Source organism: Pinus tabuliformis, chromosome J, assembly GCF_031772625.1.
Source record: "Pinus tabuliformis cultivar Carrire ecotype Pingquan chromosome J, CPIR1, whole genome shotgun sequence".
In the NCBI taxonomy this organism is placed as follows: Eukaryota; Viridiplantae; Streptophyta; class Pinopsida; order Pinales; family Pinaceae; genus Pinus; species Pinus tabuliformis.
In genome coordinates this window covers 495,005,087-495,030,446 of record NC_142295.1, presented here as the reverse complement: position 1 = coordinate 495,030,446, position 25,360 = coordinate 495,005,087, and the positions used below count along the sequence as shown (strand labels likewise).

The following is a 25,360-nucleotide window of genomic DNA, read 5'->3' as shown; positions in this document are numbered from 1 at the left end:
CTCCTAGGTGACGACTTCACCTATCCATTTCGTTCATCTGCTGCACCTTACAGTGTAGCATCATCATTATGCATCCTGCATATTCATGTTGCTCATGATCACTGCTGCCCATACATCAAGTTGTCCATGACTTCATACTTCAGCTGCTCATGCATCATCATGCTTCATGCTGCCCATGCTGCCCATGATATCACCAAGCTTCATGCTGCCTATGCTGCATCACACTGTTCTATTGCTGAGTTGTTGTACACAACTTTACTGCCCTCCATCATTATGTTGTACATACTTTGCTGTTGTCATCATGATGACGATTAGGGTACCAAGCACTATTGAAAACAGTCCTTCAAACAAACTAGGACACTTCTCTGGATGTGCGTATTAGTCCTCTCTTATCTATGGTTAGGGCCTCCTTAGACCAGCGATCTTCATAGTCATGTTGGACAGCAGTTATAACAGAAGTAGATATCTCTGTGCATATGAACAGCGTATAGATATGTCATATTGATATTATGAACAGCGTTGAACAACGTGTATATATATATATATATATATATATATATATATATATGAACTGCGTGTAGTGATGGCCACGGATCCAGGGTTAAGGCATCACGTTGACTGTCTTCATGAAGACAACATATTCTCCATGCTGTGTGTTATGCTATGTCTCATTATAGCATATGATGCATATCATTATAGCGTGCGTATATATCTATTTCAGCTGCATATTGCCTGCACGTATTCTCCATGATCTGCGTATACCTCACAAGTAACAAGAACTACAGTTGCACCAGAACACAGCCTGTTCTTGTGGAAAACGGTTGCAAAGACGAGCATCTGTTGTTAATATGAATTCTACTGGCAGTTTCTCCACATAAACAGGATTACGGGCTTTGTTGTTAAGACAAGCTTTCCGAAAGGGCACACGAGCCTCAAATCCATCTTTGACTGTAGGCCATAGATCGTTTACATCTTCAATGGCAACGATGAGCGCTCAGATGTGCTCTTGATGTTCTGAAACTGAGTGAGGAAATTCGCCATTGTTGTGCATCGCCTGCCAGGCAAATTCTTTGAATCTCTTCCACTACCGATCTCGCAAACAAATCACCTGAGATGTCCCCTGTTTTACGACTTCAGCCAGCCAGGGGCTTTGATGAGCTGAGCTGCAATGCGGGTTCAGCTTCACCGCTAACTGATATAACTTAGCGTATTAGTACTTCGAAGTGAGACCTACCCTTGCTTGTCTAAACACCGAGGCTTAAGGCCTTTAAAATGTTTCTTCATCAACTGCCAGAACAACTGTGATTCTAATGCCTGCGGCTTCACTTCATGCTGCGGCCAACTGTGCTTCACGTGGCTACCATGACTGCGTCTTCATGCCTTAATACATGACTGCGACTTCATACCTTGACAACACTTTCATTTGCTGCGAGAACATATCTTCTTGCTGCGTATTAGGATATATTGCTGCGTTGTATCATAGCCAGCGTATAGATGTTTCCATAGACACGAATTTAGGGCATCACTTTGAGGGCAACACGTTGACTGTGATTAGGGCTTTATCTGCAGCTAGGGCTTCTTCTAGACCAGCGTATCCTTTTGGTTCTCCTCCTTCTCCAAAAACCCAAGACGTGGAGAGGAGGAGTTCCCATGGAGAATGACATCAAATCCTCTCTTATTTATACTAAAAATGTAGAGGTTGAATAGACACGTCGGTTGGGCTTCTAGAGCCTACATAAGTGCTGGTCGGCTTGATAATAATTACATAAACAAAAATAAATTCATATCTCCATAAATACTTATCGGAATCGGATGATCTTTGGATCAATCCTACACCTCTCGATGAAAGGGATTTAATAAAAATATCAGCTGCCAGAAATAAGCTAACCCACATGGAGTTTGGCCCTAGTTTCCAATTTAACAGATTCTAACTCTGGAGAGGACCTATTGCCTCCTCTTGATCTCACTCGTCGACTTCTGCGTGTGGACTATGCAGTCACAGCCTCTGCATTGTCCCTCCTTTGCTCTGCGTCTACTTTCTGCTAGCGCACTCTTGGCTGATGCTGATGCCCTCTCTCCTTCTCACCTGCAACTCTCCCTCTGATTTGATATCCTCTTGCCGAATTTTGATCCGTGAGAAAATCAATCTTACTTGGGTAACTGAGTATCTTCCTGGTGTGATTTCCAAATGCCCATCGAAGTCCTTCTTATAATCCTCCAGTTGAGTAATCAACGATCCAAATTAGATTCTAATCAATGGCTCAGATCATATTGACTTGATCTTCGTTTTCTTCTAGAAGTTTCACCCTTAGTTTAATTAATACCCTTTAATTATTTTAATTTCCTAAGTTTAGACTTAGGCACCATTAAAAATAATTAATTATTTTAATAAAACTGTGTCTGGGTGGAATTTCCCAAAACGATTTCTGGGTATTGTGGAATACATGTGTCCTAGCTTCCTTGCAAACTTTGAGGCTTAGAGCAGATCCGATGCTACTATAAATCAACACCCCAAGCTCTTGCAATTGGTCCCTCAATTCTGAGATCTTTATATGATATGTGGCCATATCTTCATTCTTTGATATCCTTGTTCTATATAGTTGATTCCTCAAGGATATTTTCTGATCTGATGTACTTATAGAGTATAATTTCACCAACTTATCATACATAGCTTTAGAGGTACTTAGATTAGCAACAAAGGGAATGAGATGATCCTTTATAGATTCAATAATAATCCTTGTGCCCTCACTTCTCCCTTCTTGTATTTTGTTAGCTCTTGAGTCTTATCTTTGTTTGGTACAATAACTTCACCAAGAACATATTCCATGACTTCATTTTCCGTTGGTACCAAATCAATCCTCTTCTTCCATGCTAGGAAGTTTTGATGATCCAACGAGCTTATTGATTTCCTTGCAAAATGTAGCCATTTGATTTGTAGATTGAGACATGAAAGTCAATATGGTACTTACTTTTCAACCAAGTGTTCTTCTTCTTGATGTCTTGAATTATCTTGATCCTTTCAAGAACTTCTAAGAGATTTCAAAGATGTCTTTCAACAAAGATCCTTCAAGAGAGATAGTATCCTTCCTTCCTTCAATGAGAGCTTGATCCTTCTTAAAATGATGAGGTCTTCAATGAGACCTTGATGTAGTAACCTTCCTTCTAGGTTAATAGGTCTTCTTCTTCTTTCCTTGTGTCGTTTTGTCAACAAGATGATCTTCAAACTACCTTCTCTTTATTCACCTTTGCTCTGATACCATGTTGGAGAATCTAATAAGGTAGTTATTTAAACAATTCTCCTTATCCTTAATAATTGCTTGTGAAATTTAGTTGTCTTTTTATTGTTCTTTATTAGACCCTTTCATCAAACAATTATCAAGAGCATAAACAATAAAGACAAGAGACAAGAAGTAGGCTCCAGGCTAGGGAAAAACCCCTCCAAGGGGATAACACAGAAATAATCTCTTCTCTTCTTGATCAAATGAGAAATCCAAAACCCAAAGACCAAAGTCAAGACCTCATCCAAGCACCAAGTGAACCCTCCACAGATTCCTTCTACAAACAAGCTCTAATCAATAAAGTCAACGAAATTCAAACTTCAAGATCCCTAGTCAAAGTAGAGCTTCGGCTCTCTATTTCAGATCTGCAATTTTTGGCCTCCTAAGAGCTGCAAAAACCGTAAGTTTCGCACGTATGAGAGAATCCAAGCTCAAAATAAGATTTTCTTCTTTTTCTTTGACTTCTTCTTGCTTCCTTGACCTCTGCCTTTGCTTCCTTGTACTTCATTTTTGTTACTTCTTCTTCCTTGCTTCAAACCGAACTTGTGTGTTAATGAGGTCGAAGCTCCTTCTATATATATGCTTTTCATGAGGTTGAATAATGTCTTCTAGGCCAACTTCTCATAGTTAGGGCCGACTTGGTCTTGGAGGTCTTTTTGTCTTTCTAGACACAAAAATAAATTATTTTTCATGTTACAACTTGCCCAATGGGTCTTATACAAACGATATTGATTCTCTTGACTCATGAAAAATATTCTTATGACATGAAAAATACTAGAAGCATGAAGAACATGCTTGTGAAAATATTGTGACCCAAATTTCTACTGCAACAACTGATTAAGTTTCTTCTATTTGTTAAATGACTGAACAAATTATTTACTGTGTTCTACGGTAAATGTCGAAACCAATACACTACAACCTTCACTAATTAAATTATATGCTCAAACAAGAACTGAGTAAGAGGAAATACACAAGTGACACCGTTGTTTATGGACAAATTTCCCCAGAAAAAACCAACGTGGGAAAACCAGTGCAACAACTAAGGGTTTGTATTATTAAGTAGTTTTCTGAATACAATTCCTCTGATGCCCAAACTGGAAATCCTATACAGAGATATAACTAGGCAAAAGGTAGTGAGATGATCTCACCCTGTCACTGGAAGATCTGGCACTGATTTGCGCTGGAGATGAGCTTCTGCATTGCCTCTGTGCAGTATTGCGTCACACCCACGCAGTCAATGCTGCTGGGATTGTGCTGCACCTCCTATCGATCCTCTACTAGCTGGAAACTTCGACCCTCTGGCCTCCCGGTCTCACACCTTGGCTTCGACAATAGATCCTGATTGTTCCTCAGCAGAACCTTGATCTCCCTCGGAAGCTCTGCGCTGCTACAACGTAGCTGTGCGTGGCCCCGCGTCAGCCTTTTCTGATGTCTTTTTGTCCTCTCTGCCTTGTACTCTCCGAATCAGGAAAAAATCCTCCGGAAACTATCCTTGCCCCTCACTGTAAGAAATCACCTTCATCACTTCTCTAGAAACTACTGCGCTACTCTCTTGAGAAGATCGATCTCTGATCTATCACTCGATGTGTTTTCCAAATGCCCATCGAAGGCCTTCTTATAATCTTCTCGTTGAGTAATCAACGGCCCAAATTAGATCCTTATCTTCTTCTAGAAGTTTCACCCCCAGTTTAATTAATACCCCTTAATTATTTTAATTTCCTAAGTTTAGACTCAAGCACCCATTAAAAATAATCAATTATTTTAATAAAACTGTCTCCGAGTGGAATTTCCCAAAACGTTTTTCGGGTATTATGGAATACATGTGTCATAGCCTCTCTGCAAATTTTGAGGCTTAGGGAACATCCAATGCTACCAGAAATCAACACTCCCTCTTAGCGAGGAATGTGCTCTAGTAATACAATCTATTGAAGCATCACCCTGACTTTGTAACATCTCCCTCTGCGTTGTTGATGTTTGACATTACTGCCCATCAACTACTGCGCAAATGTTGCATCTGTGCTGTCGCTGGCCCTGCCACTGCCAAAATTGCATCTAGATTGCAACCCTCGCAAATGTTGCATCTGCACTGCTGTTGGCCCTGCCACTGCCAACACTGCATTTGCACTACAACCCTCTCTAGCTGTTGTTGCTGCTACAATAACAACCGAAAAGCATCCAAAATATTGAACGTGTTCAGCGTGATGCATATTTTGCTGGAGTTTTGACTGCTGCTAGTCTCTGCACTGACCCTCTGAAGCCTCTATGTTGCTACTAACTCTTCACTGTGCCCACTGAACTGTTGCCAACTCTGCTCTCCGCTGCTCAATCTCTAGTACTCCTAGCCACTGCAACTGTCACTCGGCACTCCTCTGCACCAACTGACAATGGTCCATCCTGCTACTTCTGATATGGGATCTGGGCAACCATGGCAAACTCCTCCTTGATCTTTGTGGTTGCAGCCTTTGGATCATGTTTCTCGTCTTTGTCCTTCTTATTGAGAGGACACTATGTAGCGTAGTGACCAAATTCACCACACCGGAAACATTTGATCTTCGAGACATCCTTCTTTTGCTTCTGTTGCTCCTGCTGCCCCTTTGATGCAAGGGTTGCAGTCTCTTCCTCCTCCTTGGGCTTGTAATATTCCTAATTAGCTATGGCTAATTGAAATATTCGATTTGTTCAATTTTTTCCTTTTATAGTTATTTGTAAATAAAAAGTGAGGAAGGGGGACATAACTCACTTTAGAATAAAAAGTCACTTGCTAAGTAGCACAACGTTGTGACTTAAAGGGGAGCCAAGGGGGCCAAAGGGGGACATAGAAATGGAGCCCACGTAGACACATGGAGGAACTGCGCAGGAGGGAAGAACATGTGGCAAGAGGAGAAGCACGCAGGAGGAGGTGAGCCTAGGGATTGTGAGAGGTAGAGGCTATAAAATAGAGAGGAGCCCCCTCATTTTGGATCATTTAGTTATGTGCATTTTGAGCTAGTCATTTCGACTTCTGGGCATGCTGGCTGTTTAGCTAGTCTGCAGCGTTGTTTAGTGCATTGAGTGTCTTCGTTCGGAGATCTCACCCTTAGCCCTGGGGGACTTCGAGTGCCTGCTCGGGCAAGGTATTTCCATTGGTATTTCAGTAGTAGTTTTATTAGCATTTCAGCAGCAGTTTCATCAGCATTTTGGAGGACTGTGTAGCACTTGGAGAGGGACGCAGTTCTTTTTGGTTGTAGTGCCAGATTGGGGTTTTGCAGGTGGATTTATGCTGGGAGATTGAGTAAGGGTCCAGCTTTTGTCTCATTGGAGGATTTTTGGCAGGGTTTCAGGCAGAGTTTAGAGGGGTTTTCTTCATTGGCAGCGCAAGGCATTGAGGAACTGCGCAGAACCCCAAAAGGGTGTTTTTCGGGGGTCGGCCATTCCAGGAAAGCTTTATGGGTTTCTTGAGTAGAGCCCGAATCCAGAATTTCAGCTTTTTCCGAGGGGAGCAGCCCTAAATCATCATTTGTTTCCTAGCAACAACAGTAGCACAGCAGCATCATCCACGCAGAGAGGCCATTCTTGTCATTTTGAGAGTATTTCTTCACTTGCCTTATGCAAGTCGAGGTGCCATCTGTCTAATCACCTCTTGTACTCATTTTATTGCTTAGTATAATAAAATGGCTTAGCATTTCTCGCTGCATTTCTTGTGTATCTACTTATATTTCCGATTTACATTATTATATGCTGTTCCACTGTTATTTTATCACTTCTGGGTTATTATATCATTTGTATATATTTGGTTGGAGTTTTTGCTGGGGTTTGAGGAATATTCTAGGTTAGGAATATTACAGTGGTATCAGAGCATAGATTTGGCTCAGCTTGTGGAGCTAGCAATCTATGACACCAGGGGAAAAACCCTACATTTGTTACAGAGGTAGGAGGTACAGAGACACTGGACGTAGGTTGGAGAATACCTACGGGGAAGGACACTGTGTTCCTGTGGTGGATGTAGAACAGGAGGAGCCTGTGGTAGACACAGAACATAGAGAACCAATAGTGGACGCAAAACAGATGGCCGACGAGGACGGGAAGAGATTTGCGGATATGCTCCTCAAATCAGTGCGGGACCTGTCAAGGCAGATTGAGGTGATGGGGCAGAGATTCACGTTAGTAGAGGCCAGACAACGTTAGAGCCCACGAGTTTTTAAGATTGGTGAGGGATCAGGTGCATCCCATCACTTGCTAGAGCAGCGTGATACTGCGCAGCAAGTGGCTTCACACGCCCCTACACGCTCTACCATGCCCACTTTCTTAGGAGCAGACAGGGGCCGTAGCACAACAAGAGGCAGAGCCCGGACATATGGGCGATTATTTTGCAGAGTACTAGACCTATGGGAAGGAATTCAGGGAAGCCCTCTCATTCAAAGATTTTGTTTAGCTCCAGCGGGATAGTGGACCCCGAGACCATCACAGAGGGTACTGGCATTACCATGATGGCGACACCCAACATGCAACGAGTAGATTCCACTTGCCTACGTTTGATGGCTCATCAAACAGTTCGGCAAAGTCTTGGGTGGAGAAGCTGAACATTTATTTCCAGCTTAACCAGATGTCAGAGGCAGAGGCCATCAAGGTGGCAACATTGCATTTGGATGGCGAGGCCTAGGATTGGTGGTTTCATGGGATGGTTACACTGGGGCACTCCAGAGTGACGACATATGCCGAGTTTACATGCAACGAGTAGATTCCACTTGCCTACGTTTGATGGCTCATCAAACAGTTCGGCAAAGTCTTGGGTGGAGAAGCTGAACATTTATTTCCAGCTTAACCAGATGTCAGAGGCAGAGGCCATCAAGGTGGCAACATTGCATTTGGATGGCGAGGCCTAGGATTGGTGGTTTCATGGGATGGTTACACTGGGGCACTCCAGAGTGACGACATATGCCGAGTTTACTAGGAGATTGATGGAGCGATTTGATCGGAGGGATCCAGAGCAGCATTTCGTTGAGCTGATGAGGCTCAAACAGACAGGGAACCTAGAGAACTACATTGTAGATTTCTTGAGGGTCTCCGTGGTGGTGCCAAACCTATCCACGACACGGAGGGTCTATATGTATGTTGAGGGGTTAGCAGAGCCACTTCGAGGTTTAGTCCAATCCACTAAACCAGCCACACTCCAGGACGCTATCTGCAGGACCCGGGACTTACAGGATGTCATACCCAGGACTCGGACACCTTACCCCCAGAGACAGACTTTCCAGTTTAAGGGAAGGATGTGAGGATTCCACCTCCAAAGGGAAATCTAGGATGAGTGCAGATTGACGATGATGTCAAGAGGGAGTTGAAGAAGAAGCAGTTGTGCTTCACATGTCAGGAGCCATGGGCATCAGGGCATAGATGTGCTACTGGCAAGGCACATTTCATTGAGGTCTTCTCCGAGAGCAGTGGAGAAGAGGATGACGAGGAGGATGTGGAGGTTGGAGATAGCCATGCCATACAGGAACCTTTGCCACCCCCACCACCAACAGCAGGCGGTGCATCTTTTGCACCCACTGCAGGGGCCCTTGCAACGTTGCAAGGAGTTCCCAAGTATCTGATGCTATGCGTACGAGGGACAGTACATGGCCAATGCGTATCAGTTTTGGTTGACAGTGGGGCAACCCACAACTTCATCGATGCACAGATGGTTGAGCGGAGAGGTATTCAGACAGAGAGCTTCGATGGGTTTTTAGTATTGGTCCCAGGGGATCAGACCATGACGTGTGCTCGTTATGTCCCAGAGCTTTCAGTGATGATGGGCACCTACATATTGACTAACCACTTTTTCGTGGTTGATATTCCAGACACCAACATGATACTGGGTGTTCAGTGGCTTATTACTCTAGGGAAGGTCACGATGGATTGGAAGACCCTAGAGATGGAGTGGGATGATGAGAAGACAGGGAGGCATGAGAAGATACGAGGACAACACACATATCCTCCTCAGACTGTGTCGGCTCATCGGATGTAGGCAGTCTTTCGGAAGGGAGACATAGAGTGGGCAGTGGAGCTGCATGCATCAGGGGCAGGGACTACAAGGCAGACGGTACATCCAGAGATCCCGTCCATCCTTGATCGGTATGCCATAGTGTTTGGAGAGATTCCACCAGGACAACCATCGGATCAGGGGTTTGAGCACACTATCGAGCTTGAGCAGGGCATCCAGGCAGTGATCACCACCCCTTATAGGCATCCCAAGGCCTATTGGGACGAGATAGAGCGGGCCATTCAGGAGTTGGTGGCTCTTGGGCACATCCGATCGAGCACGAGTCCTTTTGCTTCTTCTGTGGTGTTGGTGAAGAAGAAGGATGACACATTGAGGATGTGCATTGACTACAGGGCCCTGAACAAGAGGACACTGAAGAACAGGTACCCCATACCCAAGATCAATGAGTTGATGGATGAGTTGAGAGGAGCACGGTTCTTCTCAAAAATTGATTTGAGATCAGGGTACTATCAGATTTGCGTGAGGGAGTAGGACATTCCCAAGACTTCCTTCAGATGTCATTATGGGCACTTTGAGTTTTTGGTGATGCCCTTTGGGCTAACCAACGCCCCAGCTACATTCCAGTCTTGCATGAATCACATCTTCCGTAGTCACCTGAGGAAGTTTGTGTTGGTGTTCTTTGATGATATACTCATTTACAACAGGACGTGGGAGGAGCATCTCCAGCATATTGAGACAGTATTACGCATCTTGGAGGAGCAGCAGTTCTATGCCAAGCTCTCCAAATGTGAGTTCGGGTTGACGGAGATGTTATACTTGGGACACATCATTGGAGTGGACGGAGAGAGGGTCCACGAGGAGAAGATTAGGGCCATCAGAGATTGGTCAGAGCCGAGAAATGTGACGGAACTTTGAGGATTCATTGGCATTTGTACTTACTACCGGAAGTTCGTCAAAGGTTTCTTGCAGCTTGTTGCACCCCTAACGGATTTGACGAGGAAGGGGGCATTCGATTGGTCAGATACGGCGCAGTGAGTTTGACAGGTTTAAGGAGGTTATGAGCAGCTGCCCAGTGCTTGCGTTGCCGGATTTTACGCAGCGATTTATTTTAGAGTGTGATGCGTCGGGACAGGGGATCGGCGCAATGTTGATGCAGGGAGGTCACCCTATAGCCTTTGAGCGTTGGAAGCTCCTTCCGCACGAGAGGTTGTATTCTATATACGACAAGGAGATGCTGGCCATCATGCATGCATTGGCTAAGTACCAGCAGTACTTGGTGGGTAACAGGTTCAGGGTGAGAACTGATCACAACAGCCTCAAGTTCTTTCTGGAGCAGAAGCAGCTACAGGAGAGGCAGCAGAAGTGGATCAGCAAGATCCAAGCATATGACTTTGACATTGAGTATGTCAAGGGTAAGAACAACGTGGTAACAAATGCCCTTTCACGTAGACCAGCCATGTTGTCTCTTATGAGCTTGGATACAGATTGGAGGGCTCGACTCTTAGTAGAGTACTCCAAGGACATGTTTGCATGTGAGGTTCTGGATGGGCAGGGGGCAGATGACAGGTACAAGGTGGTCGATGAGATCATCTATTATAGGGATCAGATCTTCTTGACTTGGGGGTCTCATCTTAAGAAGAAGATACTTCAGGCATCACATGATTCACCATTGGCAGGACATTAGGGGTTTACCAAAACCTACAGGGCCATTAGGGAGAGGTTCTCATGGAAGGGCCTCAAGGAGGACGTACTCCAGCACATCCGAGAGTGCGATGTTTGCCAGAGGAACAAGAGAGAGATGAGCCATCCCGCGGGATTATTGCAGCCTCTTCCCATTTCGGAGGAGAATTGGGAGAGTATTTCGATGGACTTCATCATAGGGTTGCCCATGATACAGGGCAAGGATTGCATCTTTGTCGTCGTTGATCGACTGACGAAGTACGCACATTTTTTTGCCATATCCACACACTATACAGCAGCACAGGTGACCGAGCTGTTCTTTAGAGAGATCTTCAGGCTACATGGTCTTCCTAAGATCATCGTCAGTGATAGGGACAGTCGTTTCATGGGCGGATTTTGGCAGGAGCTTTCCGGCTGGTGGGGACAGAGTTGACACCGAGTACCAGTTATCATCCACAGACGGATGGGCAGACAGAGATAGTTAACAAGTGGCTAGAGGGCTACTTGCGTAACTATGTCAGTGAGCAGCAGCGAGCGAGCATGGTTGAGGTGGCTACATCTAGGGGAGTACTGCTACAATACTTCACATCACATGTCCATTGGTATGTCACCATTCTATGTCTTATATGGGTATCATCCTTTATCTTTTTCTAACGTGATGTTTGGTGATAGCAAGGATCCCAGAGCCAAGATTTGGATCCAAGAGAGTCAGGATATTCTCCGAGCTCTCAAGGATAACATGGCTACAACACAGAATCAACAAAACCTGTATGCCGACAGGGGTCGGGTGGAGAGACAGTTCGAGGTAGGGGACATGGTCTACCTACGATTACAACAATACCGACAGTCGTCACTAAAGCAGAAGGGGGCTGAGAAGCTCAAGCCCCGCTTTTATGGGCCATACAGGGTGATACGCAGGGTTGGACAGGTTGCATATGAGCTGGAGCTGCCCCAAGGCAGCAAGATTCATAATGTTTTTCATGTATCATGCCTGAAAAAGGCATTGGGGCAGCAGGTGACAGTGACAGATGAGCTACCACCCATGGATGACGAGGGGCATTTGGTATTGCAGCCGGAGGCTATCATTGATACCAGGGAGAGGCAGCTGCAAAGCAGGGCAGTCCGGGAATTCTTGGTGAGGTGGAAGAATTTGCCGGATGAGGATGCCACTTGGGAGAGTGAGAGGATCTTGCAACATCCATCACTTCAGTTGCTTGAGGACAAGCAACATTTTGCTGGGGGTGACTGTAATATTCCTAATTAGCTATGGCTTATTGAAATATTCGATTTTGTTCAATTTTTGCCTTCTATAGTTATTTGTAAATAAAAAGTGAGGAAGGGGGACATAACTCACTTTAGATTAAAAAGTCACTTCCTAAGTAGCACAACGTTATGACTTAAAGGGGAGCCAAGGGGGCCAAAGGGGGACGCAGAAATGGAGCCCACGCAGACACATGGAGAGACTGCGCAGGAGGGAAGAACACGTGGCAAGAGGAGAAGCACGTAGGAGGAGGTGAGCCTAGGGATTGTGAGAGGCAGAGGCTATAAAATAGAGAGGAGCCCCCTCATTTTGGATCATTCAGTTATGTGCATTTTCAGCTAGTCGTTTCGACTTCTGAGCATGCTGGCTGTTTAGCTAGTCTGCAGCACTGTTTAGTGCATTGAGTGTCTCCGTTCGGAGATCTCACCCTTAGCCACGGGGGACTTCGAGTGCCTGCTTGGGCAAGGTATTTCCATCGGTATTTCAGCAGTAGTTTTATCAGCGTTTTAGCAGGAGTTTAATCAGCATTTTGGAGGATTGCGCAGCACTTGGAGAGGGACGCAGTTCTTTTTGGTTGTAGTGCTGGATTGGGGTTTTGCAGGTGGATTTATGCTGGGAGATTGAGTAGGGGTCCAGATCGTCTCATTAGAGGATTTTTGTCAGGGTTTCAGGCAGAGTTTGGAGGGGTTTTCTTCAGTGGTAGCGCAGGGCATTGAGGAACTGCGAAGAACCCCAAGAGGGTGTTTTTCGAGGGTCGGCCATTCCAGGAAAGATTTCTGGGTTTTTTTGGGTTTCTTGAGTAGAGCCTGAATCCAAAATTTTAGCTTTTTCCAAGGAGGGGAGCACCCCCAAATCATCATTTGTTTCCTAGCAGCAGTAGTAGCACTGTGCACAATAGCAGCATCCACGCAGAGAGGCCATTCTTGTCATTCTGAGAGTATTTCTTCACTTGCCTTGTGCAAGTCGAGGTGCCATCTGTCTAATCACCTCTTGTACTCATTTTATTGTTCAATATAATAAAATGGCTTAGCATTTCTCGTTGCATTTCTTGTTTATCTGCTTATATTTCCGGTTTACATTATTATATGTTGTTCCATTGTTATTTTATCACTTCTAGGTTATTATATCATTTGCATATATTTGGTTGGAGTTTTTGCTGGGGTTTGAGGAATATTTTGGGTTAGGAATATTACAGGGCTTCGTTCCACCGCTGATGCTGCTATCATGTTTGCACTTGACTAAGTCTCACCTCATCTCTTTCTGTTGAAGAGCGGCCCACATCCCTTCCCAAACTGACAATCTCTCTCTACCCAGGATACTCTAGACAAACACTTTCCATTCTTCTGAAATTGAATTCAAGGCCAACCTCACCATCTCTGTAGGCTGAGGCGTTGATCCTACAACTTCCATTGAGTCTCGGACCTTTTGAAGCTTCAATAGGAATGGATCAATGCATTCCCCCTTCTACATTCTCATGGATCTTATCTTCTCCTCCAAGTACATCTTCTGCTACACGGAAGATCCCTAATACAATGTAGCCAAGGCATCCCACATCTCTTTGGCAGTCCCTTTGTCAGCAATGTGACATACAATGTGATCCCTCACTCCATCGAGGATCCACCGCTTGGCCTTCGCCATTTCAACCTTGTACTTCTTGAGTGGATCCGCATCTGCAGGTTCAGCTACGACATTGTCAACACAGGCTTTGAGATTATGCTCATCCAAAAGGCAAGAGATCCTAGCCTTCCAGATCACATAGTTGGATGCTCTGCCCAACTGATCTTGATCTCTTAGCCCATTAGCTGCCCATCTCTACCAACAAAATGTCGAATTTCCTCCTCTCTCCTCTGTGTAGCTGCTAGGCTGGCCTACGCACTCCCTGCTGGAGTTAGTAGATCTACTCCTCTCTACTGCTGCTCAGCACTTGAGAAATCGAATTCCTTGGCTAGGAATTTTCTGAGGAAGAAATTCCCTCAAAAGTGTCTCCTTCCTTCTTCTAATGTTTTTCTGCCCCAGCGGCTGTTGCAGAAAATTGCGTGTCACCTGAAGACTTCTTTGCAGTGAAGTTTACGCTGTGCTGCTCGCTCTGCTGTTGACAAATCTCGATTTGGAAATATTAACTCTCTGTTAACTCACTCAGAGAGAGATTTTCCTTGAGAATCTTGCCCTCATGGCTTGGACTGCGTAATCCTTATTGGGATTTGATTTGTTGCCAACACAACACTTCGATCTCCCTCCTTCTCTTCAACGCTTGGCTCTTCCGGTCTGTTGGCATTATGATTCAAGTGTTGTCCTTGATGGCAACTCACTCAGAGGTTGGTACAGGTGATGGCAACTTAATCAGAGGACAGATCTTAGTACAGCAGGCCAAGAAAGTTCATACACGCAGGTTCATTAAGCCCAAGTCGCGTATACACGCTGGTTCACTATATACCAAGTCGCGTGTACGCAGGTTCTCTATATACCAAGTAGGGTATACACGCAGTTTCATGAACGGAAAAGAGCGTACATGTCGGAAAGCTTACTTTTGGTCCGTGGTAGTTAGTCCTTGGAATTTGTGCCTATGGTTTTGGACCATGGAGTCTCGACAGACGTGTTGATCCCTAGTATTGAGTTGATGGTATTGGGTTACTATGGTTTTGGACCGTGGTATTGTGAAGGGCCTAAAGCTATATAAGGAGAAAGATCATTAGGCCAGAGGAAGCAGTAAGTGAGTGTGTGAGTGATGAAGATCTGAGGAAGTGTGAGATCCAAATGCAGGTTACGGGTTGGTGATCTGAACCAAGGTTTCACTCATGTGGAGGATGATGAATGATGGAACGAGATCTCAAGGCTTGGAAGGATTATCTTCCTATGGTTTGATTGTGGATAGACTAGATCTACTGACGCATGTTTATTATTATGATCTGGGTATGTTTTGATGTCTGATATGGCTGCGGAGTTTTAAGCTTGAATTTGCAGATCTGTACGCAGTTGGTTTTGGTAAAAGGGCGTATACACGCAGGTTGGGTTCATCCAAGTAGCGTATACAATGTGAAGTATGATAATTGAAGATGGAGTTCGATCTGGTTGTTGTTATGATGTTGTTGACAGGGTTTCAGTGATTCAGTATTGGGTGTTTCAATGATTGATGATGCAGGTTGTACTACAATGGTGATTGTCTTATGGATCCAGTATGAAAATGTATGAAACGTGGTCCCGGGAAGATCGTAGGCCGGCACCTATGTACTGGTAAACATATCAGCCAGTACAAGAGCCAGGGGGTTGTAGCTCCCTTCCAGTAGCAGCTGGAAAACGAGTAAAGGTTGGAGCATTCTGTAGGCAGGCACCTACGTACTAGTAAATGGATCGGCTAGTACAAGAGCTATGAGGGTTGTAGCCCTCTGCAGGTTGTAGCCTGCGTGCTAGTAAAGGACTGCACCAGTACATTGTAAAAGAAGTTTCTTATTAAAGGAAGATAGAAACAAATTGCAGCAGGTGGTTTTCACCCACATTGGGTTTCCACCTTATATCATGGTGTTCTTGTGTGTGGCTTTTGTGTGATGATCTGTTTTGTTATATTGCACCTGTTTACTGTTAATATGGTTAATAATGTTCTGATGCATTTACTGAAGATAAGCTAACTGAATCATAAGATTGCTGGATATACGCTAGTTGCTTTAGACACAGTAGCGTGTACACGCGGGTTAACTTAACTGAAGTAGCGTATATGTTTCTGAGTATAAAATTGGAAAAGTTTTATTGATCTGATAATATTGATTCACTCCCCCCCTCTCAGTATTATTTCCAACAATTGGTATCAGAGCAGGTCCTTCAGAGAAGCTTGATCGCTTGAAGGAGATTCGTAGAACAATGGGGAAGAAAGCACGTCAGAAGAAGAAGACAGCTCAAAGGAATAATGACAACCTACCGTTGAGTGGAAGGAAGTATTCAGATCCTGAATCACCTCAGATTGAAGATGGACAAGCAAATGAAGCATCAGATCAAATCATAGATCATCAAGATCTACCTAGCAAAAGGGAGAATGCCCTCAAAGAAGAAATCATCGTATTAAAAGATCAGTTGGAATGTGCATCCAGAATTCGACAAATGCTGCTGGCGCTGAATAAAGAGCAAGAAAACGAGATCCTCGAACTAAGGCATTAGTTGGATGAAGGAAGGAAAGCTGAAGAGACCTTGAAGAAGCAATGTTTGGAAAAAGAAGAACAACATCAAGTTGAGGTAAATATCTTGAAAAGTAAATTAGAAGAAAAGGATAAACTATTACGATTTCAAGATAGTACTAAGATCTTGGATGATATTCTTAGTAGTCAAAGGTCCCCTGCTATCAAAACTGGTCTTGGTTTTCAGGAGTCTATTGAAGGTGAATCTGGTTCACAAAGTAAGACAAGAATCTCTAATGCAAAATCTGAAAGGTTCTACAAGGAGATGAAAGGACAACCCCATCAACAATCAAGGAAAGAGACTCCTCAAGGAAAATCTTTTACTCCTCCCATGAATAATGTTGAATGTTATGTATGTCATAATCTTGGACATGTTGTAGCCATATGTAGAAGAAGAAGGTTTCAAGACCATCATGCAGAAAGATCATCACATTCAAGGTACTTCAATGGATATTGCTTTTCTTGCAATATGTTTGGCCACAAAGCTGCTGATTGCTATAGGAGGAATATGAAACATGTAAGATGCTATGCATGTAACAAGTTTGGACATAGAGCAAAGGATTGCAGGAACAAAGCTCATGATAAGAAGAAATCATCAACATGCCTGAAGATATGGAAGAAGAAGGAAGTTTAGTCAGAAAGATGTGGCACAGCACAGGGTACTCAGCACAGCACAGACATAACAGACTCAGGGAGAGCTGAAGGTGTAAAACTTCAGTGTTCTAATTCTCATACGCAAATTTCATGAAGGAAAGCCGCGTATATACGCGAGTTTCACACTGCAAAGTCGCGTATATGTCAGTTTGTGAAAAAGCAGTGGGGACAGACTCAGAAAAGGGGTCTGATATGATCCAGTCCAGTATATGCTCTATTAGTTAACAGTTACAGCTTGCTGAGGATGTCTGGAAATGTCTTGATACTTGCTCAGGGGGAGCATATACTTCAAATAATGCATTGTTGGCATTATGGTTAGAAGTTGTTGATAAAGTCTATGAAGCTAAATGATACATCTTGCTGTTTGATCAAAGGAATGGTATTGTAGGCTGATGCTTATGGTACAGATCATGATGTTGCTGGTGGCTTTCATAAGTCTTGGTCTAGATATTTCATCACTATGTCATGTATCTCTTTTGTGATATCTCTTTTATGATGTCAAGGTCATGTAACGGCCTATGTTGGTTTCCCCACTATGCCTGGGATGAATGATGTAATGTTCATGTCTTATCATGAATAAACTCTTAATGTATCTCCACATGGTTAGGTGGATGAGTCAATATTGGTATATCCCCACTAGGTTGGGTGATGAATGTATGTATTGAGTCTTTTGGTGATAGGAAGGTCTTCTATGATGTATAAGTCTTTGTTCTTCTTGAAGAACATCTTTTGCAGATCTTGCCTACAGTCAAGGGGAGCATGAACATCACAATTCAGCAAGAGCAGGATGGATAGATTGGTACACTTTGGCATACACAAAGGGGGAGCACATTTGGAGATTTCAGCAGGTACTCAGGGGGAGTATGGACAGCAGAAGGTATACCAAAGAAGAGAATATCTTGGTCCGCCCTTTGCCCTTGATGTCAAAGGGGGAGAGTGACTTGGTGTGGTGGTTGCCATCAAGTCCAAAGGGGGAGATTGTTGGCATTATGATTCAAGTGTTGTCCTTGATGGCAACTCACTCAGAGGTTGGTACAGGTGATGGCAACTTAATCAGAGGACAGATCTTAGTACAGCAGGCCAAGAAAGTTCATACACGCAGGTTCATTAAGCCCAAGTCGCGTATACACGCTGGTTCACTATATACCAAGTCGCGTGTACGCAGGTTCGCTATATACCAAGTAGGGTATACACGCAGTTTCATGAACGGAAAAGAGCGTACATGTCGGAAAGCTTACTTTTGGTTCGTGTTAGTTAGTCCTTGGAATTTGTGCCTATGGTTTTGGACCATGGAGTCTCGACAGACGTGTTGATCCCTAGTATTGAGTTGATGGTATTGGGTTACTATGGTTTTGGACCGTGGTATTGTGAAGGGCCTAAAGCTATATAAGGAGAAAGATCATTAGGCCAGAGGAAGCAGTAAGTGAGTGTGTGAGTGATGAAGATCTGAGGAAGTGTGAGATCCAAATGCAGGTTATGGGTTGGTGATCTGAACCAAGGTTTCACTCATGTGGAGGATGATGAATGATGGAACGAGATCTCAAGGCTTAGAAGGATTATCTTCCTATGGTTTGATTGTGGATAGACTAGATCTACTGACGGATGTTTATTATTATGATCTGGGTATGTTTTGATGTCTGATATGGCTGCGGAGTTTTAAGCTTGAATTTGCAGATCTGTACGCAGGTTGGTTTTGGTAAAAGGGCGTATACACGCAGGTTGGGTTCATCCAAGTAGCATATACAATGTGAAGTATGATAATTGAAGATGGAGTTGGATCTGGTTGTTGTTATGATGTTGTTGACAGGGTTTCAGTGATTCAGTATTGGGTGTTTCAGTGATTGATGATGCAGGTTGTACTACAATGGTGATTGTCTTATGGATCCAGTATGAAAATGTATGAAACGTGGTCCCGGGAAGATCGTAGGCCGGCACCTATGTACTGGTAAACATATCAGCCAGTACAAGAGCCAGGGGGTTGTAGCTCCCTTCCAGTAGCAGCTGGAAAACGAGTAAAGGTTGGAGCATTCTGTAGGCAGGCACCTACGTACTAGTAAATGGATCGGCTAGTACAAGAGCTATGAGGGTTGTAGCCCTCTGCAGGTTGTAGCCTGCGTGCTGGTAAAGGACTGCACCAGTACATTGTAAAAGAAGTTTCTTATTAAAGGAAGATAGAAACAAATTGCAGCAGGTGGTTTTCACCCACATTGGGTTTCCACCTTATATCATGGTGTTCATGTGTGTGGCTTTTGTGTGATGATCTGTTCTGTTATACTGCACCTGTTTACTGTTAATAATGTTCTGATGCATTTACTGAAGATAAGCTAACTGAATCATAAGATTGCTGGATATACGCTAGTTGCTTTAGACACAGTAGCGTGTACACGCGGGTTAACTTAATTGAAGTAGCGTATATGTTTCTGAGTATAAAATTGGAAAAGTTTTATTGATCTGATAACACTGATTCACCCCCCCCCTCTCAGTATTATTTCCAACACGGTCTACTCTCTTGCTTCACCTGCGCTCTGATACCATGTGAAAATATGGTGACGCAAATTTCCACTGCAACAACTAATTAATTTTCTTCTATTTGTTAAATAACTGAACAAATTATTTACTATATTCTATGGTAAATATTGAAACCAATACACTACAACCTTCACTAATTAAATTATATGCGGAAACAAGAATTGAGCAAGAAGAAATACACAACAAAAGTCACACCGTTGTGTTTGGACAAATGCCCCCAGAAAACCCACTGTGGGAAAACTAGTGTAGCAGCTGAGGGTTTGTATCATTAAGCAGCAGTTTTCTGAATATAGTTCTTTGGATGCCCAAACTAACAATCCTATATAGAGATCTAACTGGGCAAAAGGTGTTGAAGAATCTAGGGCAAAGTGGTGTAGTGTGATTCTTCGTTACTTGATAGCAATTTGTGGAGTCTTTTTACTTTTCTTGTTATCTTAATCTTCTTCTTCTTATTATTAATGCATATATGTGTACTTCATCAAACTGCTACCAAAACATAAAACCAAGAACACAAGATGTTGGTTTTCTACAGGGCCAGAACCTCTCTTCTCTTGAGAGGAAAACCCTTTAGTGAATTTCTCTTATTGAAGCTTCTATTGATCAATGCCAAACCCTAGACCCTTGACAAGAATATCCTCCAAGCACAAGTCAAGTCCTTCCTTCTTTCTGCACCTTATTTCCTGGCACTTCTTCCGACACTTTGTTCTTTGACACTTCGTCCTCCTTCTTCCGGCACTTCGTTCTCTTACTATGATTCTTGTCTAGAGATAGACCTTCCTTGAGTGAGTCTTCTAGATGAGGTGTTCCTCTTCTATCCCTTGCTCAAGTATACTTCAACTTTGACCAACCGAGATCCTTCTTGAGTGTATGATTGTTCTGCTGTTCTACTACCCTAGTTTTCCACGTGTGGAGAGTACCCTTAGTGAATTAGGGTCTTTCTTCCTTCGCTAGAGAGAGGGACTTCTTCGCTTGACTTGGGAGGCCTTGTAGGCCTAGTGACTAGCCCAAATACCAACGAATCTTGCACTGAAATCTTGTTGCTTCTAAAACCGCAGTTTGTCTTCCTTATCCTCACACATGTTACTGTTTCTAGCCCTGGAAACAATCCTTCACCTTCGCAGTCCTTCCTTCTTACTTTGCTGCACCTAGGAGACCCTTATATACTTGATTCCCTTTACTTTATCTCGGCTACTTCCTTCGCAGATTTCAGAGATGATTGATTGCATTATAGAGGAGTGGACAACCTTTATATATAGAGGTTCGTCCCTCCATTTAGGCAGATTAGAAGGCTGACTCGTCACCTTGTTTGTAGGCCAACTTGAGGACTGCTAGGAGGTTGATTTGTTGAGCAGACTTCGGATAGTTTCCATGGTGGCATAGCATGCTTGTAGGAGCTTCTTGATGGTGCCATTGCACAGGAGTAGACTTGAATTTGCTTGGAGGTTTTCCGTTTGACTTTAATATATATTTATACATGGTGTAACATGCCCTTAAGATCTTCAACATAATTCTTTTGACTATTTGACTCAGCTTTAGCACTTTAAATAGTGCTAGACCTATTTCAATGAGAAAGAAACTCATTGACATATATTATAAAAATAATATTTTTTTTCTTGAATAAGTACAAATATCAAATGTACATTTATGAAGATTGAACCTAGCTACATTTCCTTCAACAAAGGGTAGTGGGATGAACTCACCCTATCACTGGAAGATATGGCATTGATCTGCGCTAGGGATGAGCTTTTGCGCTGCCTCTACGTAGTAATGCGTCACACCAACGCAGTGACTGTGTCACTACTGCTGGCACTGCATTGCACCTCCTATCGATTCTCTACTAGCTAGAAACTTCAGCCCTCTGGCCTCCCGGTCTCACATCGAGGTTCCGGCATTAGATCCCAACTATTCCTCACTAGAATTTTGATCTCCCTTTGAAGCTCTGCACTGCCACAGCGTAGCTCTTCGTGGCCTTATGCCAACTTCTCTGGACGTCTTTCTGCCTTCCCTGCCTTGTACTCTCTGGATTAGGAAAACTTCCTCCGGAAACTATCCTTGCCCATCACTGCAAGAAATTACCTCGATCACTTCTCTGGCAACTGTTGCATCGCTCTCTTGAGAAAATCGATCTCTGATCTCTCACTTGATGTGTTTTCCAAACGCCTATCGAAGTCCTTCTTATTATCTTCTCGTTGAGTAATCAACGACCCAGATTAGATTCTAATCAATGGCTCAGATCATTTCGACTTGCTCCTCATCTTCTTCTAGAAGTTTCACCCCTAGTTTAATTAATACCCCTTGATTATTTTAATTTCCTAAGTTTAGACTTAGGCACCCATTAAAAATAATTAATTATTTTAATAAAACTGTTTCCATGTGTAATTTCCCAAAACGATTTATGGGTATTATGGAATACATGTGTCGTAGCCTCTCTGCGAATTTTGAGGCTTAGAAAACATCCTATGCTACTAGAAATCAACAATGATTAACCTAGTTGACCAATTAAAAGAAGCATGAAACCCATGCTTGAAAATAATAAATTTTCTTTCTTCTTTTGCTTGTTACATACGATATACATAATGACATGAGTACAATGACAATTATGAAGACCGAAACTAGTTACATTTTCCAACATTTCGCAATCATGTGGTTTCACATAATGTTATGGGAATACTAATGCAGATAACGGAGAAAATATGGATAATTGACTGATCTTGATTGTATTCTTGTTCTCTTACTTCACCTGGGAGGTTAATCTTTGACTCTAGTTAAGTGGAACCTTCTTTGTGGCCTTAGGGTTTTATGAAGGGCACTATTGGGGAAGCATTAATTGATATAGTGTGCCCAAGGTAATCCATACCTACTGCTCTCCATCTCTTCCTATTATTCATCTCCATTCTTTGGGTTGTTGGTCATTGGGATTGGACCATTCATTCTCATCCTTGAGTCTGGGCCCGATAACATAGCCTAGGAGGTTGAAACTTGATGCAACTAAAAGAAAGACAAAAGCATAGGAAGTGACAATGAAAGAAAAATGTAAAATGCAAAAGATGACAGGGATGTTTATTTAACATATGGGCAAAAGCCTAACATGAGTTCTACCCCCTCATTAGCCATCATTGAGTCCCTCAAGTATTTAATACTTTATCTGAAGAAAGGAACTCTTGTATGTCCCAACCCTAATGAGCAATAAATTTCTTCATCTTAAAGGGTGTTAAAGTTTTATGGGTTAAATAGTTCTCTGCTATAGATGATTGCATATTTAAACTTGTCCATCAATTTTCACATTACATTCACTCCATATCATTATAAGCAATTATATAGAGAGAACATTAACATTAACAATGAAGCGGAACAGTAAGGAACATTAGAAGAAAAGCATACACAATAAACACAACAGGATTTTTGGTCAGAGACCAGGACAAAACCCCATAAGGGGAAGAACCTAGAATCAATTCTTCTTCTTCTTAGATACATCAAATGTTTAGTTGAGAACTTGAGATACAAAGTATAATTATAATGAGACACAAATCTTTCAACATCAATCACATGAGGCCTCCTAGCGCCAACCTTGGATCTTGCAAGATCCTTATGAGATGGCAACAAACAAGTATATCTGAGAGGCATTCACAAGGCCTTCCACAAAACCTCTGATAGGTTTCCTAGTGACCAACAAATGAAACCATAAGGTTGCCTCCATATCACTGTCACAAGTAGCACATTTCTCTGTCAAGTATTTATGACATCACAATCATAAGTATTACTACCATACATCACTGTACATCACAATCATAAGTATTACTACCATACATTACTGTCATTGCCATACATCACTGTCATAAGGACACTGGCATACATCATTCTCATAAGAACATTGCCATACATCATTGTCATAAGGACACTGCCATACATCACTGTCATAAGGACACTGCCATACATCATTGTCATTACCATACATTACTATCATAAGGACACTGTCATACATCATTGTCATAAGAACACTGCTAGACATCATTGTCATAAGAACACTGGCATACATCACTGCCATAAGGACACTGTGATATACATCACTGAAAATGACCAATGTTCCACCAAGGTTCCGGGACGAGGGGGCGAGGGAGCGAGGGGGCGCGGGAGCGGCCTATGCAAAAGCTCCCTACCATTTTTTAGGAAACGTGGGGGAGCGTCAGGGTCTTAAAAATTTATAAATATAAAATATAATTTATTAATTGAGTCCACTATGACAATTTGGTTTGAATGGAAAAGCTGCAAAGCATGATCATTGATATGAATATCATTTGACATTATCCAAATTTATAATATCATATAAAATAATAAATTTAAAATTCTAATTCAGCTTGGTCAAATTCTAATTTAGATTTTGGTCAGACAAAGGGAGAGCTTCAGCTTGATAAGGTAGCCACTGAATTCTGTGAAAAGGTAAATGAACAGATCAGGAACACTGCATTGGCAGTATAAGGGGCAACTACAATGGGTTGTCCAGCTGTATTGGATCCAACAGCTAGAAAGTTTGTTATATTATATATAATATAGACAGTACACCATATGCTGAAAGAAGAGTTTTAGTTCCAGGAGAGATGAGAAGATCACATGAAAGAGTTTCTGACAGTTTACTATCAAATGACATTGACTGCAGGATGACCATCTGCGAACCAACTTGGGTGACCAACGATGGCATGGATAATTTGTCTACCTTATTAGAGCAATGCCATGCAGTTCAAACTTCAAATTAGCAGTGTATTTCAGGGGTGAAAATAATTTTCAGACCTGAGAATTCAAGCTGAGCCACTGTGCTCTATGTAAATTTTGTAACTGTATAAATTCATATATAACGAAAGTTCCTAAGATTTCTTGTTGCCCATAGTATTTTGTCATGCTTGCAGTAAACACATGTTAGTCTATAGTCCACCCAATTATTTCCCACATGACATAGGTGCTGCTTCCATAGTTTGTATGTCAAATGTCATGCAAATTAACAACACAAACTGAATGTCTCATATTCTTTGCCTGTCACTCCAGTTATCTCCCACTGTAATCTAGCCATCACTTGAGAAAAAAGGAGAAGTTTTAAAAGGGAAAATTCATGTACGTGCTATATGGTCCAACAAATTTCCATGATACTGACCCTCTAAAATAATGCTTGTTGAAACCAAAAGACAACACAAGACATTATCCCCATACAGAACATGAGTAGCTTTGTACCACTTTAGGTCTATTAAATCATAAACTATAAGCAAGGCCATTTTTTTGGGAGCGTGGGGAAACGTCCCCTCAGGGAAGGGAAACGTTTCCTTGGCAAGTCCCCCCGAGTTTCCTCCATTTTGGGAGCGTGGGGAAACGTCCCCTACTAGTCCCCAAGTCCCCGGAGCGCGGGGGAGCGAGGAAACTAGACCCCTAGGGGGGGGGGCGAGTCCCCGTGGAACATTGAAAATGACTCCAACTCAATAAACTAGGGCTTGATAACTAGCCCTCTTGACTGCCCCTTAGATCAACCCTTAGGACTTCTCAGGTCTGCTCACTAACTGCCCTTTATTGTCTATCAGATTAGGGCTCTCCTAACAAATTTCATACAACCCCCCATACTGTATACAAACTACCATAGACCTGTCCAACCTAGACCTAAACTACCTGGAAAATCATCAACTTGAGAATACAATTACATACCTTTGACGACATTAATTTCTGCTCATAAAAACTCAGCCTTGTGCACGCTTTGTCTCTAAAGCTTCGGGCTTGGTTAGGGCTTCCTATAGCTGATGTGTCAGCCCTAATTCTATCCTCCAAACCACCTCAAATCCTGCGCTTTTCCCTAGCAAAT

General features: G+C 42.9%; 1 protein-coding gene across 1 annotated transcript in view; it reads left to right on the top strand.

The window, feature by feature from the left end:
- Window positions 1-25,360, top strand: part of LOC149227954 (uncharacterized) — a 354,504-nt gene that overhangs the window by 287,984 nt on the left and 41,160 nt on the right. The window lies entirely within an intron of this gene.